This window comes from Hippopotamus amphibius, chromosome 10 (genome assembly GCF_030028045.1).
Source record: "Hippopotamus amphibius kiboko isolate mHipAmp2 chromosome 10, mHipAmp2.hap2, whole genome shotgun sequence".
NCBI lineage: Eukaryota > Metazoa > Chordata > Mammalia > Artiodactyla > Hippopotamidae > Hippopotamus > Hippopotamus amphibius.
In genome coordinates this window covers 95,036,091-95,053,006 of record NC_080195.1, presented here as the reverse complement: position 1 = coordinate 95,053,006, position 16,916 = coordinate 95,036,091, and positions in this window count along the sequence as shown.

Genomic DNA, 16,916 nt, shown 5'->3' with positions numbered 1-16,916 from the left:
TGCTGGTCAAAGGGTACTGACCTGAGGCACGTTCTCTAAAACCGGCTCCAAGTCAGGGCTCACAATGACGCGGTGTCAGAATGTCCAGCAGTCTTTTCTTAAAACCTAATGAGCTGGGGAAAAAGACTCTTGCTTGTGCAGGAGGCCCTCCTTCTTCAGTCCTGGCTAATGGTCAACACTGGAGCAAGAGACCTTGGCCAGTCCCAGTGCCAGCTTCTGTCCCCAGGGAGGTGGTTCACACATCTTGAAAGAAGAGAGGTTTGCAGGAGTTGCTGTCCTTGTTCTGCTACCTCCCACCAGGACAGAACTCAGCCAGCAGTTCCGTGATGGAGCAGCACATGCAGAGAGTACAGATGTGTCTGCAGTGGAAGGCATGTTCCCACCAGTGCCAGAGGCTCCAGTGAGCACAAGCAGAGAGCAGCGGGGTAAGGGGACAGCCACCTCCACCAATGGGCACAGGGCACACCTGCTGGCGGTCATTACATCTTCCACCAAGGCCTCCAGGAAACCAGACAAGGCTAGGCAGTAGCAGAGCAATATAGTATGTGTGTGTATATATAATGTACATGTATATGTAATATGTATATAGATATATGTATGTTTGTATATACATATCCATCATATATTTATTCCCAATTAAACTCTTGCACATAGGCATATGGAGACATATACAAGATTGTCCATTGCAGTTTGTTTGTTATAGCAAACTCTTAGAACTCTTCTAAATGTCCATTGACAGAGGATTCCATTTACAATGGCCTTACAGATGGAACTTTAAGATGGAAATAGGGACAAAAGGTATATATCACAGGGAGAAGAAATAGAGTAAGCAAAGGCATAAAACCAAAAATATACAGGAGTGTCTTGGAAAGAATCCACATCAGTTAAAATGTGAGATTTGTAAAGGATATAATATGTGTTGTATCTATAGAGTAAAAGGCTTATTAACATAAAATCATGGAAGACTTTGCATAGCATGGCAAGAAATACATTCTTTTCTCTATGGAGAGAGGATAATAAGAGCAGTGAGTCCAAAAACAATCACAGACAAGAAAACATATCTATTCACATCTGAAAGCAAGAAGAGCCATAACAAATACTAGTGAACCTTTGCAATGTAGTGTCACATTAAGACCACTGGTATAAAAGCAAGAGGGAATTAGTATTAAGTAACAACTAAAATAATTTGCAAGTTTTGTGCAGTGATCTACAAGGTAAAAGAAATGAAAATAATTTTAAAGGAGCATGTGACCAGCGCAGTGAATGAGACCTCAGAGACTAATGGCTTAAATCCTGGGGCTGCTGACCTTGTAATGAGCAGATTTTTCCTGGTGTGATGGACTTGTGACTGTAGATTGATCATCCCCTGTTTAAGAAGAAGTAAAGGAGATGTCTGCTGAAATTGTAAATACCTTGTTTACCAAACTCAGTAATAGAAAAAGCCTGCTGCAGCTCAGCTGCTATTGTTCTGCCATAATTAGAAAATAATATCTGATTTCATGAGAAATCAAGAAAACAAGGGCAGCATGAAATACTAAAATGGAAAGCCTCAATGAAGAGTGATTTCAAGCACAATTGTTCTAGTCCTCCCTCTTTTATTCAAATAAGCAACAGAAGGGTCACAATCAGAGAGGTGGATACAGTTTTTATTTTCTTAGGAACAAAGTAGTTTAGATCTGAATGGAAACATTATACCAACACTAAAGCTTCATCAAAAACAGTATTAAACACTGGGAAACATCTGCTAACATATTCCCAACATGTTTTAAAATATTTTCCTTGACATTTAGCTAAATATGTCTTTCCCTGATTTGCTATTTTTTGCAAGCTAGATCAGAGCCAATATTCATATAATCAACAAATATGTTCCCATATGCTTTTCAAAGTGCTCCATTTCTTTAGTAGAATGTAGTGTAAATTTAATAATATTAAACATGATTTCAGAAGATATAAATCACTGTCATGACTATTGTTAAAAGCTGTTTATTAAGCTTCCATCCGCACAGCTACTCTCCTGTACACCACATGAATTGGCAGTATAATCCTTTATTTTTAACAATTGAAGGCTAATGACTATAAAACAAACAAACAAAAAAAGAGACATCTCTTTTTGGCAAAAAGACATATAAAGGTAATGATACTAAAGGTTAATAAATCAATAAAGGTTAACTGAAAATCAGTGTCTTTTCACACAGTTTAATTTTCACCAACTTCTAATGTGTTTGGTATCACTCTCCTTTTTGTCAAGGTGGAGAAACTAGCCAATACAGTAGAAGATTCAAAGCTATAATTCTTTGACTTAAAACTTTGGCACTTCACATCAATTGTCAAAATATATCAATTTACAGATGGTTGACGCTACCTGCACCTTTGAGTCTTGGAGATAAATCACGCAACCGTTCCCTCTTACATTTGGGAATGTGAACAAGCACCTTCCCAAATCCATTCCCTTCATTTATTAAACTTACATTCTTAGAATGTTGGTTCCACATGCAGATTGCCGAATAGAGAGCCAAAATTTTTCATACAGTAGCTGTAGAGTAGGACAAGCAATTTAGCATGTTCAAGAAGCAACAAGTGACTCAAATGCAGGGGGACCTATGAATCACATTTGGAAAACTCTGTTTTTTCTCAGAAGCCTTCTTTGATCTCTCAAGCCTAGAAAAGCCATCCCTTTTGTATTTTCACATATTACTCTCTCTGAGCATTTGTTTATAATCCCCATCACACTATTACTGTGACTGTCCAATGACTCATCAGCCCCCTTGAATAGGTTTCAATATTCTTGAGGCAAAGATTTATGTTATTAGTTTGCTGACCTGACAGCCAATTCAGTTCTTGGGATATAGTAGATGATGAATTAGTGTTTGTCAAATGAGTGAATGAATGAATGAATGATAAATGCCATTTACAAATGCTATTGATAAATGCTCGGCTGACTGACAGAATGAATATTTCTATCAATTCTACCAGTCAGGGTCTTTGTTGTAAACTCTAGAATCAACCCACTGTTTTAAGGAGAAATGTAATTAATTCAAAGTATGTTTGATGGCATATAGAATCATTATGAGGCCTGGCAAAACAGGCTTGAGGCTCTGCATCTAGGAAAAATAAGTGGAAAAAAAAAGTTCTATGAAAACACTTGATTTTGCTACTGTCACAACCTAGCACTTAAGGCAAGGAACTTGACTGCTCTGCGTCCACAACTGCCCTACACAGGTGCTAATTCTGGGCCAAGAACTTGACCTTTAATACTGCCATCCCCAACACCTCTACAGTGCTTACTCCAGCCAAAGGATGGCTTGATACAGATCTGTGTTCTCAGGTTTCTCACACAGGTACATCTGATGGGGGAAACAGGCTGCATGCCCACATCATGGCTGTAAGGAAGGCTAAAACTTTGAATTAATTCTCTGCTATGTTGAATAACAGAAGAGGTTAACCAAATATATGAAGGCTAATCAAAAGAGGATAGGCAGATGGCACACATCCACTGTATCGGTCAAGTATTTTTTCACACTTTTTATGTATAAGACATTGCACCAGACTGGGGGTGGGGGGAAGGAATCCTCTTTACATTCAAAAGTTTAGAATCCACTCAGTTCAGTAATTGCAATGGCTTTAGTGCGGTCTTTGTGGTGCTGAACTTTGGAACACCTATATATTAATGAGTTGACACATTTAGATAATCATAAGACAAAATAAATCCTCCAAAACTTTTTGATTAACTTTAAGAAATAAATTTGAGTGGCAAGTTGGTATATAAGGGTAAAGCTCTTTCTTGTCTCCTGATAGTATTCATAAAAAGGTGAAAATAAAAACTTGGAAAGACTGACAATAAAATTTTATTGCTAGAATGAACTTATTGGCATGGAAATGAAAGTCACCTGAAAGTTATTTAAAATGAAGAGAAGTGGAATACCAGATCTTCACAGGGAGAGGAAAATGCCTAAAACCCGACACACAGAGCATGTGTAACTTTCTCAGAGCATTTTTGAATAAAATTCTAAATGCAGCCACAGCAATGACGCACAATTTCTTACATTATATTTTAGTTGACACATGTCAATATGTTATGCATTAAATTGATGTGTAATATATTCCTAAATATCTATGCCAATATTTATGAAGGCAAGAAGATTCACTGTCTGTTGCTGAGTTTAATGTTTTTTTTCTAATTTCTTATTGTAATAAAATACATATAACATTTACCATTTTGACCATTTTTAAGTATGAAGTTTAATGGCATTAACTATATTCACATTGTTATGCAACTATCACACTGCCCATCTCCAGAACTTTTTTATCCTCCAACTTTGAAACTCTCCCCATGTTTAATTAACTTCCAACCCCTCCTCCCACCAGTCCCTGGCAACCACCATTCTACTTTCCTCTCTATGAATTTGACTACTCTAGATAATCTCATATACATCAAATCATACAATAGTTGTCATTTTGTGGCTGGCTTATTTCACTTGGTATAATGTCTTCAATTCATCCCTGTTGTAGCATGTCTCCTGAGTTGAATTCTCCCTAAGAAAACCCATGACAATTTTCCTAGGAGACATGGAAATATTCAAAATAAAAGGCATGCTTGACATATATGTGTTTCCTGAACTCCCATATACAATCAACCACCTTGCATCATTCTATCCCTCAAATAATTACAAACTATGTATAATAAGTGCATATATTAAATTATTTCATTAAATGATCCAAAACTGTGTGTAATAATAATAACTTAAAACTATGTATTAATCTCATCTTGCTGATCCCACATTAGTGCTAATCAAAAATCTCTTGCTTCTGCTATTATTATTACATTTTTACTTCATTTCTCCATTTCCAGTCTCCTCAATCATCTCCATATAGCAGCCATAGTAACATTTCAAAAATAAATTAGATCATATCACAGCCACTATGGAAAACAGTATGGAGATTCCTCAAAAAATTAAAAATAAAACTGCCATATGATACAGCAGTTTCACTTCTGGGTTTTTACCCCGAGAAAATAAAAACATGAATTCAAAAAGTTATGTGCATGTTGGTGGGAATGTAAGTTGGTACAGCTACTATGGAAAACAGTTTGGAGATTCCTTAAATAACTAAGAATGGAACTACCATATGACCCAGCAATCCCATTACTGGGCATATACCCAGAGAAAACCATAATCCAAAAAGAAACATGTACCATAATGTTCACTGCAGCACTATTTACAATAGCCAGGACATGTAAGCAACCTAAATACCCATCAACAGATGAATGGATAAAGAAGATGTGGCACATACATACAATGGAATTTTACTCAGCCATAAAAAGGAATGAAATTGAGTTATTTGTAATGAGGTGAATAGACCTAGAGCCAGTCACACAGAGTGAAGGAAGCTAGAAAGAGAAAAGCAAATACCATATGCTAATGCATATATATGGAATCTAAAAAAATGGTACTGATGAACCCAGTGACAGGGCAAGAATAAAGATGCAGATGTAGAGGATGGACTTGAGGACACAGGGTTGGGAGGGGGCAAAGTGGAAGCTGGGACGAAGTGAGAGAGTAGCATTGACATATATTCACTACCAAATGTAAAATAGCTAGCTAATGGGAAGCTGCTGCATAACACAGGGAGATAAACTCAATAATGGGTGATGACTTAGAAGGCCAGGATAGGGAGAGTGGGAGGGAACCATGGGAGGGAGGGGATATGGGGATGTATGTATAAATACAGCTGATTCACCTTGGTGTACCTCAAAAACTGGCACAAGAGTGTAAAGCAATTATATTCCAATAAAGACCTTAAAAAAACAGTTATGTGCACACCAATGTTCACTGCAGCACTATTTCCAATAGCCAAGATATGGAAGCAACCTGTGTCAACTGATAGATGAATGGATAAATAAGATGTGATATATGTGTGTGTATACACACACATATATATATTCATAAAAATTAATGAAATCTTGCTATTTGCAACAGCATGGATGGACCTAGAAAGTATTATGCTAATTGAAATAAGTCAGGCAAATATCATATGATCTCACCTATAAGTGGAATCTATAAAAATTAAACAAACAAAACAAAACAATAGCATCCTCATAGTTATAGAGAAGAAACTGGTGGTTGCCAGAGGGGAGAGCGTGGGGGTGGGGAAATAGGTGAAGGGGATATAGAGGTACAAACCTCTAGTATAAAATAAATAAGCCACAGTGATGCAATGTACACCACAAGGAACATGGTCTATAATATTGTAATAACTTTGTATAGGGACAGATGGTTACTAGACTTACAGTGGTGATCATTTTTTAATGTATGCAAATTTCAAATCACTGTGTAGTACACCTGTAACTGACATAATATTATATGTCAACTATACTTCAATTAAAAAAAACTGATTCCTATTACTCCTCAACTTAAAATCTAAGTGCTTCTCTATCTTCTTGGGATAAAACTGAGCTCCTTACCTTGGTCTTCAAGGCTTTATATGTCCTCGCTCCTTCTCCCCTACACAGCTTTATCTCTTGGTACTCTTGGGTTCCCTCACTTCCCTCCAGTAGCCCCTTGGGCCTGCAAGCCCTCACCTGTCTCTCAGACTTTTCTATTTCCCTGACATGCTCATCCTTTGATTCTACCTAAATCCATACCCCTCTTTGTTTCCTTACAGAACACCTGGTTGTTCTTTTCCACTACATTTACTGCAATTTCACATTTCACACTTCTCTGTTTATTTGTTAAAAATATGTGCCAGGCACCATGTTGGTTTTTTTACTGCCATATAGCCAAGACTTAGCATGGCACCAGGAAGATAGCAGGCACTCCGTGAATCTTGCTTAAATGGTTAGATGAATGATGTCATGCTTTGAAGTTGAAGAATGATTTTTCTTTGACACGTGTATCTGACAATGAATGATTAAAATCTCAGGTACTTACTGAAACTTCCAGAGTCATCTCAGGCTGCAACCCCCTTCAACTTACTTATTTGAGAAGACAAGAGGTGTGCTTTCCTCATTATCCTTGCCTTGAAGTTGTTTCCAGTCATGGGTAATGATTTCCTTAGTGTGCACAAAGTTGCTACCATTGGAAATCAGGTTAGGAAGTTTCCATGACTCTCTTTTATGCCCTAAAGCAAAACTGTCACTGAAAGTGTGGTCCGGTGGCTAGCCACTCAAAAGCCAATAAAGAGGCAAGGTTGTTGGAAAGGAAAATTTGCTTTATTTTGGATGCCGGCAACTGGCAGGGGTGGAGTGAGGCAGGCAGACTCCTGTCCAAAGGTGGATGCCCCCCCCCACAATCAGGGGGCAAGAGTTTTTATAGACAGAGAGAGGGGGCTATGTCCAGAAACAGCACAGTCAGTTGTGACAGTCTTCCTGAAATTGATCATGTGGTGGTCTGATCAGTATCATCCTGATTGTTTTAAGCACAGTTAATCTTCAGTTCCAAGGTCAGTTTGTTCCCATTTTCTTCAGGCTAATTCTCAGAATTGTGGCAGCTTATGTCATGGCTACAGTCTGGTCATCATGTAGTTAACTTCTTCCACCTGGTGGGGGTTTCAGCCTCTATAAGACAACCCACAGGATGTGGCTCAGAATATTATCTATAGCCCTTGAGAAGGAACTAAAGGTCCTTGACTTTCCGTACTGACGAAACTATTACTGTTCTGTCCTGTTTGACTGCTTTTCTTTGCTTTTGCATTTTCTCACTTCTCTGATTAAACTTATTCTTTGGTTAAAGTTTTCCCACAGACAAAAGGCAGGTGGAAGACATGGGGAGGAAGGGCCATAGGGTCCTGCTCCGTTTCAATACCATGAGTCAAATAAACAACTTGGTATGCAATGGTAGAAGGAAGAAGAAAGGAGGGAATAATAATAAAAAAAAAAGATTCGTGTTTAAAAAATCTGATGAAGTCAAATTCGTTTTGGTCAAGAAACAACATTGATTTTGATGTAAGAATTTAGTTCTCATTCTGATTCTTAACTGCTTTGTAAAAGTTAACACACTCATTGTGATTTTGCTGCCTCTAATATTAAATAAATTTGTAATTCTTGCTGGAGCTACTTGCCTGGATTGTTGATCATTAAAGCAAAAACAGGAGGAGAGAAAAGATGGCGACGAAGTAGAGAGACGTGGAGTGCATCCCTCTCCACAGATGCATTGGGAATGCACGGAAGGACGCAGTCATTCCCACAGAGAACCAGCTGAACACCAGCAGATGGCCTCGGACACCAGAAAGGACCGCGGGGAGCCCGACATAGCCGGTAGGGAGGCAACTACGAGGGCTCAAAGAGGGTGAAGCAGCGGAGCTGTGGCAGACGGGAGGGAGTGAGAAACATACGGAGGGTCCGCAGCGCAGCGCAGCATTCCCGGACCGAGACATCGATCCGCGGCTGAACGGAGGGTCCAGGAGCGGGAGCGTGGGAACCGGAGAGCTGGTTCAGGGTGAGAAACATTGTTGCCGGTAGGGTGACGGACCGAGAGGACAGGAGGGAGGAGGTCCGCGGAGAGGAGTGCCCGTCCCTGAGAGCTGCCCGGCCATGATGGCGGCTGGAGGCGGCAGGCTCCCGGGCGGGGGGAGGAGCCGCGCGCGTAGCCTCTCCCTCTCTTTCGGCGCCTCTGCAACAGGCAGTGGAGAGACGCCCCTGGGCCACCTAAGGTGCTCAGGGATAACAAGCACACTCAGGCACTTGGGCGGGGCTAGATTAAAACCCCTTGCAACGCCAGCAGCAGGGAGGCTGCCGAGAGAAAAAAAAAAACAACAACAGCAACAAAAAAAAAAAACCCCGAGAGAGGCCCAACTCTAAGACTTTCTGTGTACGCCTGAGCCACCAGCGCCCTCTGCAACAGGCACCTCCAAGCCTGACTGAAACAACAGTGCGCCACTGCTCACTCACTCCCAGGAGAAGGAGCCACTATTGTATCCTCTCCCTCCCCACACACCGATGCTTACAGACGAACAATAAAGGGACCTCTGCTGGTCACAGAATAACGCAAAAAAAACCCAAGGCAAGGAGAAGGACACTTACAGCTGAGACGCTAAGGAAACAGAAATAGTAGTATCAATACCTATTGAACTGGTCCATTCTGGGATCAGTTCTGGATTTTTTTTTTCTTTCTCTCTCTCTTTTTTTTTTTTTTTTGATTTATTAAATACGATCTTAGCCCTAAGGGATCTACAAGTTTTATAACATAATTTTTTAATGATATTTTTTATTCTTTTTTTTTTTTTTTTTGCCTTTTTATATACTTTTATATCTAGCTAAGTTTTTGGTAGTACGGACAAAATATCTCTCATACTTTCCTTTCATCCCTATCTTTTATACATTTCTATTCCTTTCTTTTTATTTGCATATTTCCAACCACATTACGCTCTTCTGTTCCCCTTTCTTCCAGCCTTTTTAAGTTTATTTTATCTTAACATACTTATAAGCAACACTATCGGTCTGCTCAGACTCCTTGCTCTATTCTCCAGATGACACACTGCCTTGGTATTTAATATTAGGCTTTTGTCTTTATCTTAGTTCTTAGTACAGTTGTCTAATTACATTCTGAGAATCTCCATTCTCTCTGGTGGTACTCTAGCTCTTTTCTATATTTGATCCTAGCTTACAAAATCTCCCTGGATTGATGTTTGTATGTGTAGGGTGTTGTTTGTTTGTTTGCTTTTGCATTTGTCTCTGATTTGTTCTGTTTCAGTTGTCAATTTCTGTTGGGTTTCTCTTTGAATATCTGATAGCACACAGAGGTTCTGTCAGGTCTTCTACAGCCTTATGTTCTAACGGATTCAGTAATTGTGTGTCTTATACATGTATGTGTTTCCTAGACGTAATATTCATTTAATCCAATACTTGGACATTAGTCTGAGGCTTGGACAGTCTTCTATAAACACCTCTATCGCCAGGACAAGCAACCCCAAAAGTTTGGACAACCATGAGGAAACAAAGAAACATCATGCAGGCAAAGGAGCAGGAAAAAAACCCACAAGACCAAATAAATGAAGAGGAAATAGGAAAAATGCCTGAAAAAGAATTTAGAGTAATGATAGTAAAAATGATACAAAATCTCGATAACAAAATAGAGAAAGTACAAGAAACAGTTCATAAGAACTCAGAAAAACAAACAGCAATGGATAACAAAATAACTGAAATTAAAAATACTCTAGATGCTATAACCAGCAGAATGACTGAGGCAGAAGAACGAATAAGTGAGTTGGAAGATAGAATGGGGGAAATAAACGCCACAGAGCAGGAAAAAGAAAAAAGAATAAAAAGAATAGAAGACAGTCTCAGAGTCCTCACTGATAACCTTAAACGTACCAACATTGAAATTATAGGCAACCCAGAAGAAGAAGAAAACAAGAAAGGGTCTGAGAAAATATTTGAAGAGGTTCTAGTGGAAAACGTCCCCAACAAGGGAAAGGAAATAATTAACCAAGTCCAAGAAGCACAGAGAGTCCCATACAGAATAAACCCAAGGAGAAATACACCAAGACACATATTAATCAAACTAACGACAATTAAACACAAAGAAAAAATATTAAAAGCAGCAAGAGAAAAGCAACAAACAACATATAAGGGAAAACCCATCAGGATAACAGCTGACCTTTCTACAGAAACTCTGCAGGCCAGAAGGGAATGGCAGGATATACTCAAAGTCCTGAAAGAGAGAAACCTACAGCCAAGAATACTCTACCCAGCAAGAATCTCATTCAGATTTGAGGGAGAAATCAAAAGCTTTCCAGACAAGCAAAAGTTAAGAGAATTCAGCACCACCAAACCAGCCTTACAACAAGTGCTAAAGGAACTTCTCTAAGTAGGAAACACAAGAAAAGGAAAACACCTACAAATAGAAACCCAAAACAATTCAGAAAATGGTAATTGGAACACACATGTCAATAATCACTTTAAATGTAAATGGATTACATGCTCCAACCAGAAGACACAGACTGGCTGAATGGATACAAAAACAAGACCCTTCTATATGCTGCCTACAAGAAAGCCACTTCAGACCAAGGGATACATATAGACTGAAAGGAAAGGGATGGAAAAAGATATTCCATGCAAATGGAAGTCAAAAGAAAGCTGGAGTAGCAATACTCATATCAGACAAATTAGACTTGAAAATACAGACTATTAAAAGAGACAAGGAGGGACACTACATAATGATCACAGGATCCATTCAAGAAGAACATATCATAATGGTAAATATCTATGCCCCCAATATAGGAGCACCTCAATACATGAGGCAAATGCTAACAGCTATAAAAGGGGACATCAACAGTAACACAATAATAGTGGGAGACTTGAACACCCCACTTACATCAATGGACAGATCATCCACACAGAAAATAAATAAAGACACACAAGCTTTAAATGACACATTAGACCATCTCGACTTAATTGATATTTATAGGACAGTCCATCCAAAAATGACAGAATACACTTTCTTCTCAAGTGCACACGGAACATTTTCCAGGATAGATCACATCTTGGGTCACAAATCAAACCTCAGCAAATTCAAGAAAATTGAAATCATATCAAGCATCTTCTCAGACCACAATGCCATGAGACTAGATATCAATTACAGGAAAAAAACTGCAAAAAAGACAAACACATGGAGGCTAAACAATTCACTCTTAAACAACCAAGGAATCACTACAGAAATCAAAGAGGAAATCAAAAAATATCTAGAAACAAATGACAATGAAAACACAACAACCCAAAACCTATGGGACGCAGCAAAAGCAGTTCTAAGAGGGAAGTTTATAGCAATACAGGCCTAACTTAAGAAATAAGAAAATTATTGAATAAACAACCTAACCTTACACCTAAAACAACTAGAGAAAGAAGAACAAAGAAACCCCAAAGTGAGCAGAAGGAAAGAAATCATAAAGATCAGAGCAGAAATAAATGAAAAAGAAAGGAACGAAACCATAGCAAAAATAAATAAAACTAAAAGCTGGTTCTTTGAGAAGATTAACAAAATTGATAAACCATTAGCCAGACTCATCAAGAAAAAAAGGGAGAATATGCAAATCAACAGAATTAGAAATGAAAAAGGAGAAGTAACAACGGACACCTCAGAAATACAAAACATCATGAGAGACCACTACAAGCAACTATATGCCAATCAATTGGATAACCTGGAAGAAATGGATAAATTCTTAGAAAAATACAATCTTCCAAGACTGAACCAGGAAGAAATAGAAACCATGAACAGACCAATCACAAGTACGGAAATTGAGTCAGTGATTAAAAATCTCCCAACACACAAAAGCCCAGGACCAGATGGGTTCACGGGCGAATTCTATCAAACATTTCGAGAAGAGTTAACACCTATCCTTCTCAAACTCTTACAAAATATTGCAGAAGGAAGAGCACTCCCAAACTCATTCTACGAGGCTACCATCACCCTGATACCAAAACCAGGCAAAGATGTCACAAAAAAAGAAAACTACAGACCAATATCACTGATGAATATAGATGCAAAAATCCTTAACAAAACACTAGTTAACAGTCTCCAACAGCACATTAAAAAAATCATACACCATGATCAAGTGGGGTTTATCCCTTGGATGCAAGGATTCTTCAATATATGCAAATCAATCAACATGATACATCATATCAACAACTTGAATGATAAAAACCATATGATCATTTCAGTAGATGCAGAAAAAGCTTTTGACAAAGTTCAACATCCATTTATGATAAAAGCTGTCCAGAAAATGGGCATAGAAGGAATTTACCTCAACATAATAAAAGCCATATATGACAAACCAAAAGCCAACATCGTTCTCAATGGGGAAAAACTGGAAGAATTCCCTCTAAGGACAGGAACAAGACAAGGGTGTCCACTCTCACCACTATTATTCAACATAGTTTTGGAAGTTTTAGCCACAGCAATCAGAGAAGAAAAAGAAATCAAAGGAATCCACATTGGAAAAGAAGAAGTAAAATTGTCACTCTTTGCAGATGACATGATATTATATATAGAAAACCCTAAAGACTCTACCAGAAAACTGCTAGCACTCATTGATGAGTTTAGTAAAGTAGCAGGATACAAAATTAATGCACAGAAATCTCTTGCATTCCTATACACTAACAATGGAAGAGCAGAAAGGGAAATTAAGGAAACTCTCCCATTCACCATTGCAACCAAAAGAATAAAATACCTAGGAATAAACCTACCTAAGGAGGCAAAAGATCTGTATGCAGAAAACTTTAAGACATTGATGAAAGAAATCAAAGACGACACAAACAGATGGAGGCACATACCATGTTCCTGGATTGGAAGAATCAACATCGTGAAAATGTCTGTACTACCCAAAGCCATTTACAGATTCAATGCAATCCCCATCAAATTACCAATGGCATTTTTCACAGAACTAGAGGAAGAAATCTTACGATTTGTATGGAAACGCAAAAGACCCCGAATAGCCAAAGCAATCTTGAGAAGGAAAAATGGGGTTGGTGGAATCAGGCTTCCTGACTTCAAACTATACTACAAGGCCATAGTGATCAAGACAGTATGGTACTGACACAAAAATAGAAAGGAAGATCAATGGAATAGAAGAGGGAACTCAGAAGTAAGCCCAAACACATATGGGCACCTTATCTTTGACAAAGGAGGCACGAGTATACAATGGAAAAAAGACAGCCTCTTCAGTAAGTGGTGCTGGGAAAACTGGACAGCAACATGTAAAAGAATGAAATTAGAACACTTCCTAACACCATACACAAAAATAAACTCCAAATGGATTAAAGACCTACATGGAAGGCCAGACACTATCAAACTCCTAGAGGAAAACAGAGGCAGAACACTCTATGACATCCATCAAAACAAGATCCTTTTGGACCCACCTCCTAGAATCATGGAAATAAAATCAAGAATAAACAAATGGGACCTCATGAAACTTAAAAGCTTTTGCACAGCAAAAGAAACCATAAACAAGACTAAAAGGCAACCCTCAGAATGGGAACAAATAATTGCCTATGAAACAACGGACAAAGGATTAACCTCCAAAATATACAAGCAGCTCATGCAGCTTCATACCAAAAAAGCAAATAACCCAATCCACAAATGGGCAGAAGACCTAAACAGACATTTCTCCAAAGAAGACATACAGATGTCCAACAAACACATGAAAAGATACTCAACATCACTCATCATCAGAGAAATGCAAGTCAAAGCCACAATGAGGTATCACCTCACACCAATCAGAATGGGCATCATCACAAAGTCTGGAAACAACAAATGTTGGAGAGGGTGTGGAGAAAAGGGAACTCTCCTGCACTGTTGGTGGGACTGTAAGTTGGTACAGCCACTATGGAAAACAATTTGGAGGTTCCTTAAAAAACTACAAATAGAACTACCATATGATCCAGTAATCCCACTCCTGGGCATATACCCAAAGAAAACCATAATCCCAAAAGAAACTTGTACCATAATATTTATTGCAGCACTATTTACAATAGCCAGGACATGGAAGCAACCTAAATGCCCATCAACAAATAAATGGATAAAGAAGATGTGGCATATATATACAATGGAATATTACTCAGCTATAAAAAGGGATGAGATGGAGCTATATGTAATGAGGTGGATAGAACTACAGTCTGTCATACAGAGTGAAGTAAGTCAGAAAGAGAAGGACAAATATTGTATGCTAACTCACATATACGGAATCTAAAAATGGTACTGATGAACTCAGTGACAAGATCAAGGATGCAGATACAGAGAATGGACTGGAGAACTCGAGGTATGGGAGGGGGTGGGGGGTGAAGGGGAAACTGAGACAAAGCGAGAGAGTAGCACAGACATATATATACTACCAAGTGTAAAATAGTCAGTGGGAAGTTGTATAACAAAGGGAGCCCAACTCGAGGATGGAAGATGCCTTAGAGGACTGGGGCGGGGAGGGTGGGGGGGACTCGAGGGGGGGGAGTCAAGGAAGGGAGGGAATACGGGGATATGTGTATAAAAACAGATGATTGAACCTGGTGTACCCACCCCCCCCAAAAAAAATAGATGCTATTTGTAATGCACAGTGCCTGACACAGAGTACACACTGAATAAATATTAGATATTATTGTTACTACTATAACAATTAAAGGGATGAAAAGTGAATAAAAAAAAGACAAATAGAAAAGATATGAAAATAAATAAATAAATAAATAAATAAATAAAGCAAAAACAGCATTTTCCACACTTTAAAGTGCTTTACAAATATATTATGACAATATATTTGCATGGATGTGTTTAAATTGCTGAGTTACTATGGGAGGGTAACAATGTAATATACAGTATACTTAAATCATAATTACTTTATGGCTGACATCTAGAAAACTTAAAGGAAGAAGGCATACATTTGGATTTTTAAAAGAGTAACACTGTCAGATAATGTAATCCTTAAGGGTCTGTTAAAGCGGTAAATAGGTCAATTCATTGATTTTGCTGTTGAATTATTTCAGAGATAGTAGCTGAAAGCCTTGGTCACATTGTGTTTTACATGCTCTATTTCACAATAAAATTCCCAGTTTTCCACTTCTTCTGAGAGTTACGAGGACTGTTTTTCATTAAAATCATGGCATATTTTGATTTTCCACTTCAGTTTTCCAGGGAGAGCATGGCTCTGAGACCAGCTGTTGTGCTGCACTCCCCTTGAGAAGCACCACTATTAATTGGAACAAAAATGTTTGAATAGCAAATGTCACTGAATCTCTCAGGATGCTTTAAGCTTCTGCAGCTATGAGAAAACACAAAGCAAGTCATGGCTGCATTATCTAGAAGACCTAAGGAAATAAGAGGAATCTTAAATTTTGCCAATGTGTTACAAATAGCCTGAGCACTTTGAATTCACCAGTTAATAACATTTACTACATATCTCTTATGCGTCAGGCATTTAACCTAGTCATAAGGATACAAAGATGAGCAAGAAATCCCTGTTCCTGTGGGAAATACAGTCCCCAGAGAAGAAAGACAATATGAAGTCAAAGAATAATGGGGTAAGTGGCAAATGAGGGAGTACAATGAGCTGTTAGCACACCAGAGGGAATAAATCTGCATTAAGGAATTAGGACATGTGGACTAGTTAGCTATTGCTGTAAAACTAATCACTCCAAAATTTAGTGGCTTAAATCAATGAGGATTTATTTAGCTCTCATGTTTTCAAAACAGCTAGTGGCCTTGCTCACATATCTGTGGTAGGGTATGCTTGCTGATCTTGGCTGGGGCCTCAGCTTGAGGCCTCAGCTGAGAAACTGTTTACATGGCAGTCACACAGGGGGACAAAGAGAATCAGAAACATGAAAGGACTCTTGAAACCTAGACATGGAACTGGAATTGGCATTGCCTCATGTCCACAACATCCTATCAGCCAAAGCACCTTTCAGGTCCAGCTCAATAATTGTTGCCATTTTTTCAAAATAATTTACTATAACAGATAATAAATAACAAGTGATTTTGACCTGTGTCTTGAAGCCAGTCTATAAATTAGAGGGCGAAAGGACATTCCTTGATATTACTAAGGATAGGGAAGATTCCAAGTTTAATGTATTTTATAAGTTCCTACATTTCTTCATCACATCAGCACCTTTAAGACTGCATAGATACAGAAACTGAAACTCAAAGGAAAAATAAGTTATTGATACTTAAATGAAACTGTACAGATAGGAAATGGTGAATAGTAAATTGATCCATATTAGTCGACTCCAAAAGTGTTACCATATCAATTTTACTGTACCTCCTCTTTACGAACAATACAGGAAATCTCCCCAAATCGAATATGGTCCATATTGTTTGTTCTGAAACTTCTGAGCTTCTTTATTAATTACCTTCTTATTATGTATTTTTAGTTATTTATCCATTTGTTCTTCATGCATTGTGTTCATTTTACATTTGTTTAGTTTGTACTTATAATTTGTTTAT